This window comes from Sapajus apella, unplaced genomic scaffold (assembly GCF_009761245.1).
Source record: "Sapajus apella isolate SASKATOON/1434 unplaced genomic scaffold, GSC_monkey_1.0 scaffold50, whole genome shotgun sequence".
Classification (NCBI taxonomy): domain Eukaryota; kingdom Metazoa; phylum Chordata; class Mammalia; order Primates; family Cebidae; genus Sapajus; species Sapajus apella.
This window is the reverse complement of record NW_022436990.1, coordinates 3,217,606-3,236,487: the sequence shown is the minus strand read 5'-3', so window position 1 is coordinate 3,236,487 and position 18,882 is coordinate 3,217,606. Positions and strand designations below refer to the sequence as shown.

The following is an 18,882-nucleotide window of genomic DNA, read 5'->3' as shown; positions in this document are numbered from 1 at the left end:
AGGTGACTAAAGCAATACACATATCTGTTGTTAAGATGTTTGGCTTTTTGTCCTTTAGTTCCTGAAATAGCTTCAGAACAATTTCAGAGCCATGAAAGTGAAGACAGTCTTGTTATGATGATGGAATTGTTAGGCCTCTGAAGCAGACCTCAGGAAACTGAGTCACTCACTCTGAACTCCTGCCCTTCTTTCACCTGTTCCATTTTCTCCTCAAGCCAGACCATAGAAACTAAAAATATACCCTAATCTTCTCGTTACCTTTCTGTCTTGGAGCTGGACATAAATAAATTGTCTTACCTACCTTGTCTAATTGTAAGTCATAAGACTCATTTCAGAAGGGGTCCTGCAGTATACCTGGAGTAAGACATGCTGCACAGAAAGGCCAAGAAGAATCTGAACAGACAGGCCTTGCTGGGTTTCCCCACTCAGTCTACTGGTATTAGATTATATCCTTTTTGTTGAATCACGTTTTTACATCATTGTTCATGCTTCAATCCTGCCTATCCAATGAAATATCTAAAAAAGGCCCAAGGGGGCACAGTACAGAGAGATTCTGGGCAGCTGAACTCATGCAGGCTTACAGGAAAATGAATAGCTCATCCACATGCTGGAAGGGTGGTGCACCCTAACTCCATTGGAACAGAAGCTTCTACACTTGGGACACTTTCACGACCTCACCCTATGTGTCTCTTCATCTGGTTATTTATGTGTATGCTTTAAAATATTTATAATAAACAAATTTGCCAAAATTACACAAGTGTTTCCTTTAGTTTTGTGAGCCACTAGCAAAGCGAACCCGAAAAGAGAGTCCTGGGAACCACAACTTGAAGCAGGTCAGTCAGAAATATTGGAGGCCCAGACTTGTGACTGGTATCTAATGTGAGGAAGGTCTTGGGAGACTGAGCCCTCAGTCTATGGAATCTCATGTTATCTCTGGTTAGGTAGTATCAGAATTAAATAGGATTAGAAGATACCCATCTGGTGTCTGCTGCAGAATTGATTGCTGGCTTGTTGGTGGAGAGAAATTCCCACACATTTGGTCACAGAAATCTTCTGTGTTGATTGTTATGGTGTGAGAGCAGAGGAAGAAAAGTTTGATTTTTCTACAATGGGAGACTGTTATAGTTCTTTCAGCCAGGTAACAGTGCTTTGTGACTCTCCATATGTTCATATGGCTTTTGGCTTTAGCATTCCAAAAGGTCTTGTATTGCCCAAGTGACAGTAAATCCTATGTGAAGTGAATCCTATTGTCTTACTTGTAGCATTATGGGCATTCTGCAAGACACATGTCTGGATCAGCTTGTCTTTTGCCTTGGCCTTATGTTCTTAGCATGTTGTATAGCATAACTGAAGTGTGGATAAGGATGTCCTTGTAGGGGAGTGGGGTAGAAACATATAGTATCATTATGTATGAATTTGGGCAACTTGCTTTTAAAATGATTTCTGGCAGATATTAAAGCAAAATCAGCAGGAGGCCGTTAGTCTGAGTTCCTGTATAACAAACCACAACCTAAGTTAGTATGTAAACAATTGAAACCTAATTTAGCAGCATATTTAGTAATTAACAGCTGAGTTTCAGCCAATCACAAACAGCCATGCTTTAGCCAATCTGATCAGCTCATTCTCAAATAAGGCAGATGCCTAGCTGTGGCCTATTAAATAATTTCTCTACTTTGCTTCCATGTGCAGCCTATACCAACTTGTTGCTCATTCTGCTCGGTGGAACTCTCTGAACCTCTTCTTGTTCTGATTGCTACCTGACTCATGAATCATTCTTTGCCCAAATAAACTGTCAAATTTATATATATATGTCTCTATCATCAAATTTCATATATTCTGTCAAATATATATAAATTTGACAGAAGGAATATGCATGTGAATTCTAGAAATTTATTTCTTGCCATTTTTTATATTAGGTTAAGTGATTTAATTTGAATACATTCAGTTTGTACACATCTGGCATCAGTCTGAATTTTGTTTACATATATCTGCTGTTATTTTAGGTCATAAACTCTGTCGCACACATGTCTTATGTGAAAGTCACACATGTACAATCCTCTCAAATGCAGTGCATCCAAACTTGTAAAATTTTGCGAACTCCTCTATATAATCAATTTCATGAAACATTGATAGATTCTTTGTTTCTCATGACTTCTGGCAATATTTGAAATACAAGGTAAGCATTCATTTCACAATGTTATATTGAGAAGACTAGTTAATACGGAAGACTATACCACATCTATGCTAAGTATCAAGTGGGAATCTAATGAAGGATTTGAGCAAAAGTTTACCCTGTTACCTTACAGTGAGTTGGATGAGTTGGAGGAAGTAAAATACATAGAATTGTTGAGGTGGGAATCAGCTGAAATAATGAAGAGACTGAAGCTTTCAGCAATGTGATATTAAGGCAATTTGAAAACAAGTCACAGGAAAACAATTGGCATTTCGCAATCAGAAATGGTGGAACCCAGGAAGCCTCAGGCACAATATGGTTTCACAGATAATATATTTTGTGCATACTGGCAAAAACACAGGGCTCTAGATTTTAATATATCTATCTACATAAGTAATGGTCATAATAGATAGTATTATTTTTTTGAAGCTGACAAATAGTAATTCTAAACATCTCTAGGCTAAAATTTACTACCATCAAAGTTTGGAAATTTTGATCTATGCTGATAGTTATGTTTTAATCATAATTGTTTATTTAACTAATAGCTACAGATCTTAGGTCTGTCTGTTAGTATATGAGAACATTGTCAACATGAGAAATTGCTTTTGTATTTACTTCCCATTTGACTGCTTCCCTCCCCTTTTCTGCTTTCTCTTAATTGCTAGGTTCTTAAATACTGCACTGATGGAATAATATTAATCAATGGAAATAAACAGAACTTCAGGTTAAGAAAAGAAATGTTAGCATATGTATAATCTAAATTTGCTTGCTTTTTGATGGTCATTAGTCAGATAATTGACCTTACATTATATACTCTAAGTATATAATTATTTTAAAATTATCTAAATGTTCACCCATTTTTAGAATCTTCTTTGTGAGAATGAGGCTCCATGATTCATAATTAGATCACCTTCTTTCAACTTGGATTAGTTAATCTTCTCTTCATACCAAATCACTTTTCAGTAAATTAAACTAATGGAAAATAACCTAGAGAACTGGAAAGAATGTGAATTTAGGCATGAGAGGTAAAAGTATGAAACACACATCTGTTCCTCCTGGTCTTTTAAAATATTTTCTGTAGTATTTGGCATGAGAAACTGTTGAAGCTATGTAAACCCACTGAGAGAATATGGAAAGTGGGCTGACATTTAAGTTCTGTGAAATCTAGCCATGACCTTGGGCTTACACACATTTGTTTACACATACACACACACACACACACACACACACACACACACACAGAGAAAATATTCTGTGCTAAGGGTGTGTAGGTATCTCCCTTGCAACCTGAGAGAATCTATGATGTTAGGAATGGAGGGTCTTTTGCAGATATGTGGATGTAGTCATTTAAAAACATATTTGCAGTAGAATTTTTTGTACTTCGTTTTCATCTCTATCCCAGGGAAAATAAAGGCATTTTTGTTTGAAATTGTATCTGCTGTAGGCCCAGTTCTAGAAATGTAAACTGAAGACAAGTCCTTTGGATATTGATAATGCAGCTATAATTTCTGACAGGTAATATAGTGGTTTAGCTTATTTGACACATGCTGTGCTGAAGTAATGTTGTTGAAGAAGCTTTATTCTTGTATCTTATGCCTGTAAGCTGGGTACTTTTCACTTAATGGGGAACATATCTTGTTAAGTTGTACAGCCAGGTGTCACTTGTCTTCTTCACGGACAATTAGAATACAGAATAAATCTAGATACTACTATTTTCTATTGATACAAACTCATTGAAAATGATCTAGAAAAGAGATTCTTATCAACTCTCTCTAAAATTATTATGAAACATCGTGGTATGTAAATATACATGTGTTTTAAAAGAGAGGACCCATAGCCTTTCTCTGATATTTAAATGGCGTTTGTGACTATCCCAGATGTTTAGAATCATTGCTATAGAATACAAGAAATATTAAGAGCAAGGATTAAAACAATAAAGTGTAGTGAAATTTGCCTATTTCTTTCATGAATAATATTAATCATAAATTTCAAGGTTTAATCTGAATTTTATTTTAATCTAAATATCTGTGTAACATTTAACTGCATGTTATAATTTTATGACATAAAGTTCCAATATCAACAATGATATTCAAAGGTTGCTGTGTAAGGTATATTAACTTTACACATTCAAGTTGAATAAATAGCATTATTTCACTGAAATTCTCTGGGGAAAAAAATCAGCCACAGATAATTACTGAATCGAACACTATCTTATTCCTAAAACATGAACATAAATTATTTCGTCAGAATCATCCTAAAAACTTCTGAAGTTTTATATGTGAATAAATATTGACTTAGTTTTTAATTATCTAAAACTATATAGGCTTTTTTGGTAGCAGTTTCTGGAATATTGTCTTAATGTAACATGATGGCTAAAGTTGAGTCTTTGGAATCACTTAATCTATTTTTTAAATCTCAGATTCAGACTTATTGACAGTGTAACACTTAGCCAAATAATGTATATTTGCTTTCCACAGCAAATGAGAACATGCACAAAAAAAGCTTTGCCTGGTGTCTAGTAAATGTAAATGTTTTGTAAATAGTAGCAGTACTAGAAGTATTCCTTCTTAGGAAGAGCACAAAGTGACTTAATGTATACAATAAGATATTAGTGAGGGATATTAGGAAGGAGTTCTGGGGAGGTTGAGTCACCTAAGAATATAATTCAGGCTTTAATCTATTGCATTAGCAGACACTGCCCCAAGAATCACTCCTAGTTTAGAGATTATTATATAAAAATAGGTCTCTATGTTTGAGATAAGACTATGAAATATAGCTAGTGTACAAACCCTGAACTAACATAATTATAATCCAAAAAAGCACAAATTTTGTGAGATAATGCAAAGTTGTCAGTGCTAGGCCACCACTGTTGTATTGATTGTATAGTGTGTGAAATGATTTTCTATAGTATTTTGTACATGAGGAAATTTTAGCTATAATGTCTCTCTGCAGGTACACCAGGGAGCAGTCGTTACATTTATGTGCTATATTATTTTTATGTTTGGTTGTGAGTGTTGAAAAAACCTTATTTTAAATGTAATTACAATTTGATAATACCTTAAAAAGTGGTATCTTTTTCTTACTCTTGTTTTCCCCATTTCCATATATCCAATCATAGAGAAGCCTCTCTTGAGTGTTTTGGACCCATCTAGTTTCCTTTCCAGAGAGTTAATATTAATTTGAGCTAATGTTCATTTAGTGCTTTCTATGGGTAGGCCCTAAGAGCTCTATCATTATTATTTTGCTTAATCCACACAAGCTGGAAAAGTAAGAACTACCATTATCTCTATGTCATAGATGAAGAAATTGGATCTTGGGGTAATTATTCTGCTTAAGCTGGCACGGACAGTGAGTGGTAAAGCCACAGTTCAAACCTCTCTGTGCTCCCAGAGACCATATGCTACTACATGATATTAGCCTGCATCTCAGAAGGAAAAGCAGGACAAATCATTGAATATAGAACTTGTTATCAATAAAAATTACTTGCACCTGTGTGCCCTGGAGCCACTTCTAAGATTTAGCCAAAAGTAAAAGACTACTGTCTGACGCCCATGTTCATAATATGCCATGTACTTTCTTTCCAGACTCTTGAATGTATATCACATCAGTTTTTCCCCAAACACAGAAGAAATAGAATTCTTTCATTTATTTCACCTTGATTGCTTGTCTGTAGAACCAAGGCACTGTTTTAAGCACTTGAGATTTGTTTATCCCTGAACAAAATACAAAACAAAGAAACAAAACAGATTCTGCCTTTTTGGAGTGGTTTTGTGGGTTTCAATGTACAGGAAATTGACAGCACCTAAGAAAAAGGGAGAACTGCTAACAAACAACTGGGGTAGATTTTAATCAGCATTCATTTCTTAAATGTTAGGATTGCTGAAGACGAATATGCCTGAATTAGAATTTTTTTCTTTTTGTTTTTATAGATTCAACTATCATCATTCTTTCTCATCTTTGTTTCCCTACCTGTTAAATAGGGCTACCAAAAGAGAAAATTTTGCATTCCTCTGTCTATATTTGGACATGTTATAAATATATTTGGCGGTGGAAATGAGAGCGATTGATAATCAATACTGTTGGTTCAAAGACATCAAGTAAAGCTTCCATCCATCTGGTCACTGCTGTTTGTTCAGGCATGGATGCCACAAGATACTGAAACCTAATAAGAAGGGAAACTAAGGATCTTTTGATCCAGGATGACATGGGGGAAGGGAAGATTGCTATTACTGTTTTTAACAGATCTCTTGATAATGTTTCTGCTATTTGTCATAGTATTTAAATTTTGTGGTGTTGAGATTGTAGAACTAATACATGAAGAGGATTGTGAAACCTTATAATGGGAGAACTTCTTCCCCCAATATAGTCAAGATGTACACCTTCTATAGGTGATTGGAATCCTCCATGACCATATATAGGAATGTACAAGCACTTACTAATACAATGGTTTTGTCTTTTCTGTGTTCTCTAGAATTTCCAAAGGTTTCTTCCTTAAAGGGAGTCTTGCTACAATGATATATTGAAGGGCAATAATCTTCATGAGCATTGGAAAGAGAAAAATAACAAGCTTGAATAACAATATTTTTTCAATATTTTTTTTCTTAGAGCTCCAATCTGGTGTGACTCCTGATTATACACCTAAACCTTTGAAGAACTTCCTATGTGTTTATAAAATGATTCATTCTACCTTGTTGAGCTCTTAAATGACTATGCACAAAACACAGTGAGAGCCCATGACTGTGTTCAGTATTATTAGGAACATGGAACAATGAGTCATTTTTCCACCTCTGTTTAATGAAACCTCTTTGTTCTGATGAGACTGGGTGATCCAGGGTTTTAAATTCAAAGCATATTAACTAGAAAATATAGAAGCTAAGAAAAAAAAAAAAGCAGGAAAGCAATCTCCTGAGGCACTGGAAAAAGCTAAGGGTCTTAAGGTGGAAAATTATAGAGTTTTGTAATAAATAAGATAAGTAATATAAGCCCATGGGTTTATGTTCCATTGAAATCTTTACTAAATATGTGTTATTTTCTAAACTACTTACTGTTTAAATAAATGCATGCTAAAACTGCTTACTTTAGCACTTAGTACTTATCAGGTACTGTGTACCTTAGATATATTAACCAATGAACTGACTTCACACTTATAAAAATCCCGAGAGTTAGCTACCATTACTATTCTCAGTTTACAGATGAAGAAGTTGAGGCACAGAGTGTAAGATAACTTGGTCATTGTCATATACACAAGGAGCAGTATCTCCAGAGTTTGAATCCAGGTAGTTGTCCTCTGGAACTCATACTCCTAATCACTAAATACACTGTCTCTCAGTAGGTTATCTATCTTTGTTCATATATTAGGCAGTTTATTAATAGCTTAAATCAATATGTATACTGTTATAAGTACTATATTATCACATTTAAAGAGCTATTTTTGGATGGGCGCAGTGGCTTACGCTTGTAATCCCAGCACTTTGGGAGGCTGAGGTGGGCAGATCACGAGGTCAAGAGATCAAGACCATCCTGGCTAACATGGTGAAACTGCGTCTCTACTAAAAATGCAAAAATTAGCCAGGTGTGGTGGCGTATGCCTGTAGACCCAGCTACTCGGGAGGCTGAGGCAGGAGAATCGCTTGAACCTAGGAGGCGGAGGTTGTAGTGAGCTGAGATCATGCCACTGCACTTCAGCCTGGCAACAGAGCGAGACTCCATCTCAAAAACACCAAAAAACAAAAAAAAAATTTCTATACTTTGGTGAAATAGCCAAGCAAAACCTGGCTAGTTAATTATTTGTCTTCAGGGTTGGAGCAGTAGGTAAAGGGTTTAGGAAAGATCTGTACCATTTAGCTGGAAACCAATAACCAAACTTTGTTGCTCTAAAAGTTGATTACTTTCTATGCCATAAATTATTTCAGAAAATAGTTTGAATTATTAATTTATGGATTATTATTTTGGAAAATAGTCTACTTTAACAGAAAGTATACAGTGGTTAAGCTTGGAAATTTTAGAACACTTTTTTTTAATGGAGTAAGGGAGAAGGAAAAATTTTTTTTATTGAAACAGTGTCTCGCTCTTGCCCAAGCTGGAGTGCACTGGCACAATCTTGGCTCACTGCAACCTCCGCCTCCCAGGTTCAAGTAATTCTACTACCCCAGCCTCCAAATAGCTGAAATTACAGGTGCCTACCACCACACTGGGCAGATTTTTGTATTTTTAGTAGAGACAAGCTTTCACAATGTTGGCCAGGCTAGTCTCAAACTCCTGACCTCAAGTGATTCACCCACCTCAGCCTCCCAAAGTGCTGAGATTACAGGCATGAGCTGCTGTGCCTAGCTGAGAGAAGGAAAATTTTGAATAATTCTTGATCAGAACATGGTACTTAGAAAGGATATAGAGGAAACAGTGGAGGTATTGGTCCACTCAGCTATACATTGAAGACCTGCCAGCCTAGAAATAGATGCTCTGGATTCAAGTCTTATCACCTGCCAGATATTTGGTGATGTGCAAAGGAGAGAGAGAGAACTTGCCTTGTAGAACCTTCTTAGTCCAATTGTGGCCCAGCAGTACTGTCATCAGTAGGGAGCTCATTAGAAATGCAGAATCTCAGTCCCCGCCTAGATTAATTAAATCAGAACCTGCAATTTGACAAGATCCCCAGAGGATTCATTTGCCCATTGAAGTTTGATAAACATTATAATGAAAGGAAGTATCAAAAAGAAAATTCTAAGATTCCCCTAACCATCTGAATGGACTCCTCTCCTCCAAGGGCATTCTATAGTTAACCTGAAAAACTAGTTCCTGCCATGACGGAAGAGGGGGTCAGACCTGCCTCATTATACCCTTCAGCATTAATGTCAGCACAGACTTAAAGACTGATAAGAAACATTTACAATATGTTCTTCCCCAGACATTCCTTTCTATTGATAATGACTGTTTCAACTAATTGCCAATCAGAAAAATTTTAAATCTACTTGTGACCTGGAAGCCCCCACTTCTAGTTGTCTCAGCCTTCCAGATCAAACCAGTGTAAATCTTACATGTGTTAATTGATGTTTTATGTCTCCCTAAAATGAATAAAAGCAAGCTTGTACTCCAACCACCGTGAAAACATATCGTTGGGAACTCCTGAGGCTGTGTCACAGATGTGTTCTTAACTTTTGTAAAATGAACTTTCTAAATTGATTGAGACCTGTCTCAGATAGTTTTGGGTTCACAAGAAGATACAATTTTTAGGTTTCTGTTCTGTTTTGAAGGACAAGAGATGACCTCAAGAGCCTTTAGCATTAATCTCATCTCTTTCAGAGCCTTCTATCTAGCTGAGTGATTTTATTTTCATGCAAAAGTTCTCCTCTTTTTCTTTTGCAAATAATGATGACACCTGTCATTATGATATGTGATGATAATAATAGCTAAGATTTACTGAATATATACTATGTGCCAGCCACTGTACTGTTTCTTGATTATCTCATTTAATCTTCATAGTTAACCAATTTAATATTTTTACTTATCTCCAGCTTACAGATGAGGAAACAGGGGTATAAAAGATTAAATAACTTACCCAAGATCATACTGCTAACAGAATCCAAACCAAAATTTGACTGTTAGACCCAAATGGCATTATTTGTGGACTGAACTGTTTCTTAGCTAATAAGACCTAGTCTACTGTTCCTGTAGTGATGTGATTTTTATCTGATACTCCCATTAAAGAGAAAAATGTAGAAAGATGCTGTATGGACCCTAATGAATTTAGAATTCTTCAAAGCTTCTAAGCAGTATCAGAATGCTTACAACCAAACTCTTAAAAATATTTCGCATTCATAAGCAATTGGCATATTTGTGGATATACAGTGTATTGTAGAACATATTTCAAAAAAGAAAAAAAAAGTGGACTTTACAACACCAGATATTAGGAAACATTTTTTTCAACATTAGAAGTTGCTGCTTTTAAATTTATTTGTTATAATTTGGACCATCTGAACTACAGCAGTACTATCCTGGTGTGCTAATGCGGGCTTTTAGGGGGAGTAGGCTAAGACCTCAACAGGTAACAGCAGAATAATTTCAAATGAAACATCCCTCCTGATAGTGGGTCTCACCCATTAACCTTAGAGTATGACTCTGTTGAATCTTTGAAGGTAAGGCCTCCTAGGGGATGCCACCTAATTCATCACAGAGAGACTAAGATGGAAAATGTTTCCCAAATGACTCTCTGTATGTTCTTTGACCTGAAGCCTCCACCCTGGATGAGTGAGTGTTTTTCAAATTGTTGTTTTAGTTCAGTGAAAGATGTTTCTAATGCTCTTCAAATAGTAGAACTTTTTGTTATTGTTGTTCAAGTCAAGGCAAGGACAATTCTTTAGCAGCTATATTCCTTTTCTTATTTTATTACAATTTTCCCTTATGTATTCAGTGTTTCATCATATGCCTTTTACTTGTAAGGTTGTAACTCAATTAAAGCATTCAAGCATTTTAGCCTTGTACATTAAAGACTATCATCAATAAATTCAAATGGGGCTAACCTTGGAGTGACATCTTCATTTCTATGATAATATGCAATCTGCGAGTCTTTTCATATCATTGGCCACAGCTTGATCATACTCTCATAAGTAAAGACCTTGGAACTTTAAATAAGTTACTTCTTCATCTTTAGCCAGTTGGATTCATTTATTTATAAATGTTTATTTCAAGTTATTTCACTGGGCTCAAGTGGTTGATTGATGCTTCATGTGACCATTTGCCTTTTCAAAACACAGGAATGTAGCTGGGACATAACTTTCCAATAGCTGTTTAATATGAAAACCTATTTTGTGTATGATTTTTTCTGTAATCACTTGTGCATGACTGAGCTTAAATGGTTTGCAGGCCTTGCTGATGGATTGCAGAACAAGCAATGAACTTGCAATTCTTTCTGAAGGGATTAGATGATTTTGCACTGTGGTGAAGTGTGCATTTTGCCCCTCATTTCACTCTTGCTTAGGTGCTGTTTGGTGATTAGTTTTATGAGATATGATCAAAAATCCTCTAGATGAGCTGCACAAGGCAGATGGTGCCTTCTGATAAAAATGACATTCTTGTCTAGTCGTGATAGGCATGGGATAGAAGTTGATGATCTGTTTGTATGCATTTCCAAAAGGAAAGCTGAAGAACTTAGTTAAGGAAGAAATAGTTCAAGGCCTTTTTACCCTTTACTACTTTCAGGCCCATGGCATGATACAGAGAACCCCAGGTTGCCATTGATGCCCACTAGCCAAGCTATGGCAAGCTCTTAGCTTGCACCGTTTATTTCACCAACTTGTAATATTACAGCATTTTGTTTTGTTTTATGTTTGTTGGCTGATATAATAGGACAGAAATACTGTTAGATGTTTGTCTAGCACAATAATTGATCACATAATTAATCAAATATATTTTATATTTTTCTTCCAGAGAGCCAACTAGTGTTTGAATTCAACATTTATTTTTAGCTTTTAGAAATGTATTAGAAAAAGGATAATGAAAGCAAACAGAGACTATCACTATAATAAGCAATAAACAGAATTAGCTTTTTAATTTTTTTTTTTTGCAGACACAGTATATTCACAGGTTTCAGAGTATGGCTACTTGCTGTGATAGCTGAGGCAAGTCACAAGATTTTGCAAAGCCCTTGCAAAATGGAGATAATGATGCACCCTCCTTTTAAGCTTGTAGAACTTGTGAGATTTGAATGAAATGATCCATGTAGATTGCTAAGCATAGTACATAGTTAATTTTCTAGAAATGTTGGTGTCTTCATCTGTTTTGTGTTGCTACTATAGAACACCAATGCAGAATACCACAGACTAGGTAATTTATGTACAATGGAAGTTTATTTGGTTCATGGTTCTGGGAACTGGAAAGTCCAAGAACATGGCACCAGTACCTGGTGAGAACCTTCATGCTGTGTCATCCCATGGGGGATGTGAGAAAGGCAAGAGAAGGTGAGAGCAAGAGAGAATAAGGAAGCTGAACTTACTTTGATACCAAGCTACTACTGTGATAAGAACAGTAATTAATTCATGAGGGTAGAACCCTCATGACCTAATCACCTATTATTAGGCCTCACCTCTTAACACTGTTGCATTGGGAATTAAATTTCCAACATATGAACTTTGAGGACACATTCAAATCATAGAAGTTGGTTAATATTTTATGTCCCTGAAGCTATGCCAAGTGTATTCTCTGCTTAGGCTTATTTTCCCGTTTTATAAGTGAAGAAACACATGTCAAAAAGTTAAGCACAATTTACAGTCACAGCTAATGGGCTCAGGCTGTCTCATATCAAAATTGTAAATATAATTCTGTGTTTAATGCTGAACATAATTTTAAGTGTTTTTCTCCATAATTTTATCAGGAAACTGAAAATCAGAGATTTTATGTAATATACAAAAGACTCTCAGGTTACAAAGTCACAAAGCTGGGATTTGAATGTTATTCTGCCTGGATTCCAGATAATCCTTGCTCATCACCCTGCTCTCTGAACACCACATGGGATTATAGTATTGGAGGAAAGGGCTTATACATTTTTTTATTATTTCCTATTCTTTTTTGTTATCTATATTCACTAAATATTTCAGTGATGGTTGAAATGAACAAACTTTAAAATACATAAGCAAAAATACTAATAAGATACTACTTCAAAATTACCAGAATAGCTAAAACTGAAAAGACTGACAAAAACAAAATGCTGGTAAGGATTTGGAGTAACCAGAACTCTCATACTTTTTTGGTGAGAGTGGAAAAATTACAACCACTTTGGAAAAGTTCTGAGTATTTCTTTTTTTTTGAGACAGAGTTTCACTCTTGTTACCCAGGCTGGAGTGCAATGGCACGATCTCGGCTCACTGCAACCTCCGCCTCCTAGGTTCAGGCAATTCTCCTGCCTCAGCCTCCTGAGTAGCTGGGATTACAGGCACGCACCACCGTGCCCAGCTAACTTTTTGTAGTTTTAGTAGAGACGGGGTTTCACCGTGTTGACCAGGATGGTCTCGATCTCTTGACCTCGTGATCCACCCGCCTCGGCCTCCCAAAGTGCTGGGATTACAGGCGTGAGCCACCGCGCCTGGTCTGAGTATTTCTTTTTAAAAGTAAACATACATCTTTGCTATGTCCGGGCAATTCCACTTCTAGGTATTTACCCAAAAGAAATGAAAACTTATGTCCACAAAAAGACTTGGTGAAAATGCTTATAGCAGTTCTGTTTATAATGTCCAAAAACTGAAAAAAATACAGATGTTTATCAATCAAGAAAATAAACTGTTGTATAGTCATATGATAGACTACTGCTTAGCAATAAAAAGGAATAAGCCACTGCAACATGCATGAACCTCAAAAACATTATGCTAAGTGAAAGAATTATACAAGGGAGTACATACTGTTAGAGTACATGATGGTAATTATGGTTAGAACAAGCAACATTAATCTGTGTTAGTGCTTCCCTCCCTAAACATAGTAACCTGCTCCTTATGGGCGATAGTAAGACAAGTGTTTAAGAAAACACTATGGCATGTACTTCTCAGACAATTGTGGAGGGATTGTTTAAGAAAACACAGTCATGTACTTCTCAGAAAATTGTGGAAGTCTCTTAAATGAAACTATTCTTAGTTACTGTTGGAAGTTGACATTATTTATGTCCCCACTGTGGGCAGTTTTACCTGCAACATGGGTTATCCAATTAAAAAAACTGATAATAAATTTGTGTCTGACTTTAGCTAAAATGATCAATGACAGCATCTTGGTTCTGTAAGCCATTCAAGCCAGTTTGAACTCACTGGCCTGGGTTATTTTGTTATCTGTATTCATTAAATATTCTAGTGATGGTTGAAAGAAACATACTTTCACAAGAGATGTTTTGGATGATAAAATTTTACTTGGCTTCTTCCTTGTGGGCCAGAGCAGAGTTTGTGCAATCACTAATATATCCTGCTGTGTATGAACTAATGCCTTGAGGTAAGCAGAAAGGTCAATATGGGACCTAAGGAGAAAGCCTTCTGGTGGTTTATCAGACTTGTTAAGCTGACCCCATCTGGGCCCCAGAGCAGGGCATGGTTGAGATACACTGCTTGAAGTTCTATTGATAGGACCTTTAATTAAATGCTGTATTAGACAAATTGAATGGATTATGTCCTAGCACTAATTAGTCGCTGAGAGAATGGGCTACTTGTAGTACAATTCATGAGATGCCAAGGTGGTGTAGAAATGAGGAGTGGAGATTGTTGTGAGACAATTCTCCATGTGCCTCTTGCATTTCTGCATGTGTGAAGGGTGATGCTCTTTGTTCTGGAAGTTCCTTTGTTACAGATAGATCTTTGTTCAAGATCATCTTTTCAAGGATGTAAGCAGGCATGGTCACTGCCCATTATAAAAGTTTCAATTTCCCCATGGAGCCAGGATGAATATTGACACAAGTGACAAGGGGAAAGAACTGAGGTTGATTGATTGGCAAGGAAGTCATCCTACACAAAGGAGAGTCAGCAACAACTGACTTTGTCTTTGAATCTATTTCCTTATAGTAGGCCTGTAATCACCTTCCCATCTTTTTCTCTCTATACTAAAAAATGCATTTGAGGACTATTTGTTATCCATAAACCATACCATTTGATTAACATGTTTACTAACAGTTCTTTTGTTAAATTTACTGCCAGTTCATATTTTGTTAAAGGTCATCATCTTTCCTCTTGCAGAAATCCATGTATTTTCCAGTACTCCATCCTCACTGTCAAAACTGTCGAGAATGCAAAAGCTCTGAGATTGTACCCTACCTGCAAGGCAACAAGTTAACCTGGCATAGTTTCATGTCTGCTGGTAGAAGCTATGAGGCTCCTGAGTCACAGGTAAAGAATTACTTATATTCTTTATTTCTCACAGTAATGGCAGTAACTAGAATATGAGCATGTTTTTCAATTTTCATAGAGAAGAGGGCTGGATGATACCTCAGTAATACAATAGGTTGCATTTTAGGAGAGAAACACCGAGCTTAAGGTGCCCGAATCTCTCTAATGGGTAGTTAGCATGTTTGCCCTTTGCTCCAGAGGGAGATGCTTTCTGTCTTCCAAGACTGTTCGCAATACAAATACCCTCAAAAATATAGTCGAGAATAAAGAGTATTTAGTACATAGCTCACAGTCATATGTGTGGAAATGTGAGACACCCGTGGAGAACTGTCTCCAACAGTTCTCCAATGGCACTCATTCTATACCTGGTTCATATTCCACGACCTGCTCAGAGCAGTGCCCTTCATTATCATTTTGCTTCAGTTTCCTCCTCCTTATCACCCTTTGCTTGACCTTGTCCTCATCTAGAAGTGCTCTTTCTATAAAATCTTCAAACTCTGAAATGTCAAACTCTGACCCAAATATTGCAGTTTTCTTTTTTGCTCATGGAGATTAAACAACCTTTGAAATTAAGTCTGACTTGAACCTCAAACCCCTTATATTCCTGTCCTATCTTTCCTTCCTGGCTTCACTCCCTTCCCTGTCAGGCTAAGCTGCAGCCACTCTGTCTACACCGGTGTCAATGCCTTTGTCCTGCTTCCTTCTGTTATACTTGTTTGACACTCGCAACTCTGGATTATCTACTACGTGTTTTCTCTCTTTCTGTTGGCAGGCTTTCCAACAAATGTGGAGAACATTGAATGACCTTGCTGATGAAAACATTAAAAATGATGATTTGCAATTTTAGCAGCTTCAGGCCATCTCCCTAGTTCAGACTTCTTACTTGTAAAATATTTTGGAGAGATGGCAGGCACCACAGCAATGAAAACTGAAATAGGCCTCAAATAATGGTCACAATAAAATGTTTATTATAATGGTAGCAGCAAATAGAAGACATTTTCTGTCAACATCTACCTGGGTAATGGACCAAAAGCATTTTAAGTTTACAAAGTGAAAACAATTAATATTTTCTTGAAGCTAGATTAAACAGAACCTAAAATTATATACTTGATAGATCTATATTATGGTTATCTTTACTGAATCTCAATTCAAGTTCGGGGATGTAACTTTGCAAAGTGACTTCCGAATTTTCTTGTTTTTCATTTTGTTATTTTCCATTAGGCAGCTAAACACATTGTCAAGTGTCAAAAGCTTTTGCCATGAATGTAGGTGAAGAAAATATGAGAGTGAATGCTCTGATGATGGTTTTAGTTTATGATGCATTTCAAGCTCTGCCTCTTATAGTTAAATCCTCCGATATTTTTAGTGGGATGAACCATCACGTATTTAAAAAACTTAAGCACTTTTGTTTCAAAGAGAAGAGTCAAGTTTAATGTCAATTGGTGAAAGCATAGAGTATGACGGGTTTTAGGAGAGAAACCTGAAATTGTACAGGGTATAAGCATTTTGTCATTCTTACTTTATGATCCCTCAAGGCAGTTTTTATTCAAAACCAAATTTGTGCTGACACTACCAGGCTTCTGATATTTAAATTCATGATAACAAATGAGGAAAAAATTAAAAGGTAATAAAGTAAATACAGTTTCAAATGAGGGCAAAAACGAGAGGAAGTCATCAGCTGGCAGGAACATGAAGTCCATATTATTAATGCATAAGAATGAAACAAAAAAATGGATGTGTTAGGGAGGTTTTGTTTGTAAGTTTAATTGAAATTTAGAAAGTCTTTCTTTTTTTTCTTTTTCAAAAGCAGTGTCAAAAATGGTAGATCTTATTCTTGTAAAAAAAAACCTATTTAACTTGCTGTGAATCTGAACCACAGATGCTACAATATTATCAATATGATAGACCTTAAAATAATTGTGGGTGTCCCTTCTATAGTGGGGAGAGTTTTAGATTTGATTGCTGTTTCTGGCTGGCTCCTCTATTAATTTAGATGAGCTGCTTAATCTCTTTAGGTTTTCTTAAAATAAATGAGTATATTAGATAATCTTTAAACTCACTTCTAGTTCTAAAATTCTTTTACATTCCTCTATTTCCTATTTCCCTCCTTTTTTAGAAACATAAAATCCTTGCAGAATTTTTTGGAAGCAATTCTTTTGTCTTCACCCTGGCATCTCTCTCTCTTTCTCTCTTTCTCTCTCTCTGTCATCAGATAAAGTGTAGGTCTGAATTTTTGGGACCATTATATATTTCTGTGGTAGTTATCTTCTTTATGCTTTTGAAATATTTTCAGTGCTGTGTTTGTGCTCAGTTTCTTTTGATAAAGATAAAAGCAGATTGCAGGACACTGTGATCATCTCAGTAACAGTTCCTTGGTTATTTTTTTTTTAAACAGCAATTTATTTTAGAAAAGCTAAATGATTTAATGTACATTAACTCACTGATGTTCACATGGGCCTGTCTAAGGAGTGGGAAGGGCTGGTATTTTACCATTATGTGCTTTTACAGACAGGTACAGAGGAGCCACTGAAATGCAGTGGAATGAATATAATCTGACTAAAAGGTATCTCAAATTTTAACCCCCTCTGATAGGGGAAAAGAACACCCAGTGCTTGCCTTCACATAGCACTTAGCACATTACATTGTACTTCCTTATTTATGGATCTTTTTTACCCACTAGGCTGTGAGCTTTTCAAGGACGCTGCATAACACATAATGAGCCCTGTATTGTTATTTCCTGAAATGACATGGAACTTACTCAATATAACTCAGGTTCATTATTGCATCTGGCCCATTTTTGCAGCAGTTTTGCCAGATTCTTGCTCTTTGCCAGGCATAGATTTCTGAGGCCTCCTTCCCCAAAATCCCTAAATTTCAAAGAGTAGGAATATTTGCACAAGTAATCAACATTTTATATAATCATATTTCTGTATATTTTGCTTTATATTAGCCACTTTTTCAAGTTTGATTAAATAAAACTTTCTCTCTTACTTGATTCCTATTTTTCCCCAAAGTAACAAAATCTTACCACATTATGGAAGTGACTACAAGTAGGAAAAAAAATGTCAGGTTGAGATGCAGATTGTATACATCAAATTTTAAAATTCCTGTGATGGTGATGATAATGGTTGTATCTGGAAATGTGTCCTGTTTCCTTTTTGCCAGGCACTTATATGTTTTATAAGTATGTATTTATTTACTTCTCAAAATAATACAGTGAGATAGGTATCATTCTCATAATGAATTGAGAAATCGAGATTTAACAGCTTTGCCTAAAATCAACAACTAGTTAGAGGCAGCAGGCCTCACATCTGTATTTCTCTTTTAGAGTCTATATCTGTATTTCTCTTAACTTTCTCTTGAACAGAAATTAATTTCAATATTTCACTTTAAACCTTTGGCAAGGAAATCAAAATTTTAACAGATATCTGAAGATTTTGGTAATTGCTGAATCCTTCACAGAACCCCTAGTAAGTAAGCCAAAGTCGGGTTGTAGATTGTCATTAATAAAGAGGTACCACCAAATAACTTATTGTCAATTTTTTTCATATTTGAAATTTAAATGTGTGCATTTTAAAAATTATTTGCGTGCATACTAATATGTTATTCATATGTAATTAATTGTTTGAGGAAAGAATTAGAATTTTGGTTGAGGAAAGAATTAGAATTTTCTGTGCTTTGATGCAGTATGTGGAAAGAAGTTAATTGCATTATAAACATTTGCCGTTTTGGTTGTTGAGCTTTCAATTCTTCCTCCTTTTGGTAAGAACTCTGATTGGGTTTTAGGGAACCACCACTGCCCCATTGTCAGCCCCGGAAGTTTCAGTGAAGCAGCTCAGCATTCCCTTTTCCAGGGGCAGAACA

The 18,882-nt window shown here is 35.9% G+C and overlaps 1 long non-coding RNA gene across 1 annotated transcript in view; it reads left to right on the top strand.

Moving 5' to 3' along the window:
• The first annotated feature begins 1,847 nt into the window (after positions 1–1,847).
• Positions 1,848–18,882, top strand: part of LOC116526222 — a 76,708-nt gene continuing 59,673 nt past the window's right edge. Inside the window, exons 1-2 of the long non-coding RNA XR_004258033.1 lie at positions 1,848–2,176; positions 14,869–15,018. This is a non-coding gene — a long non-coding RNA (uncharacterized LOC116526222). The remainder of the gene's footprint in view (positions 2,177–14,868; positions 15,019–18,882) is intronic.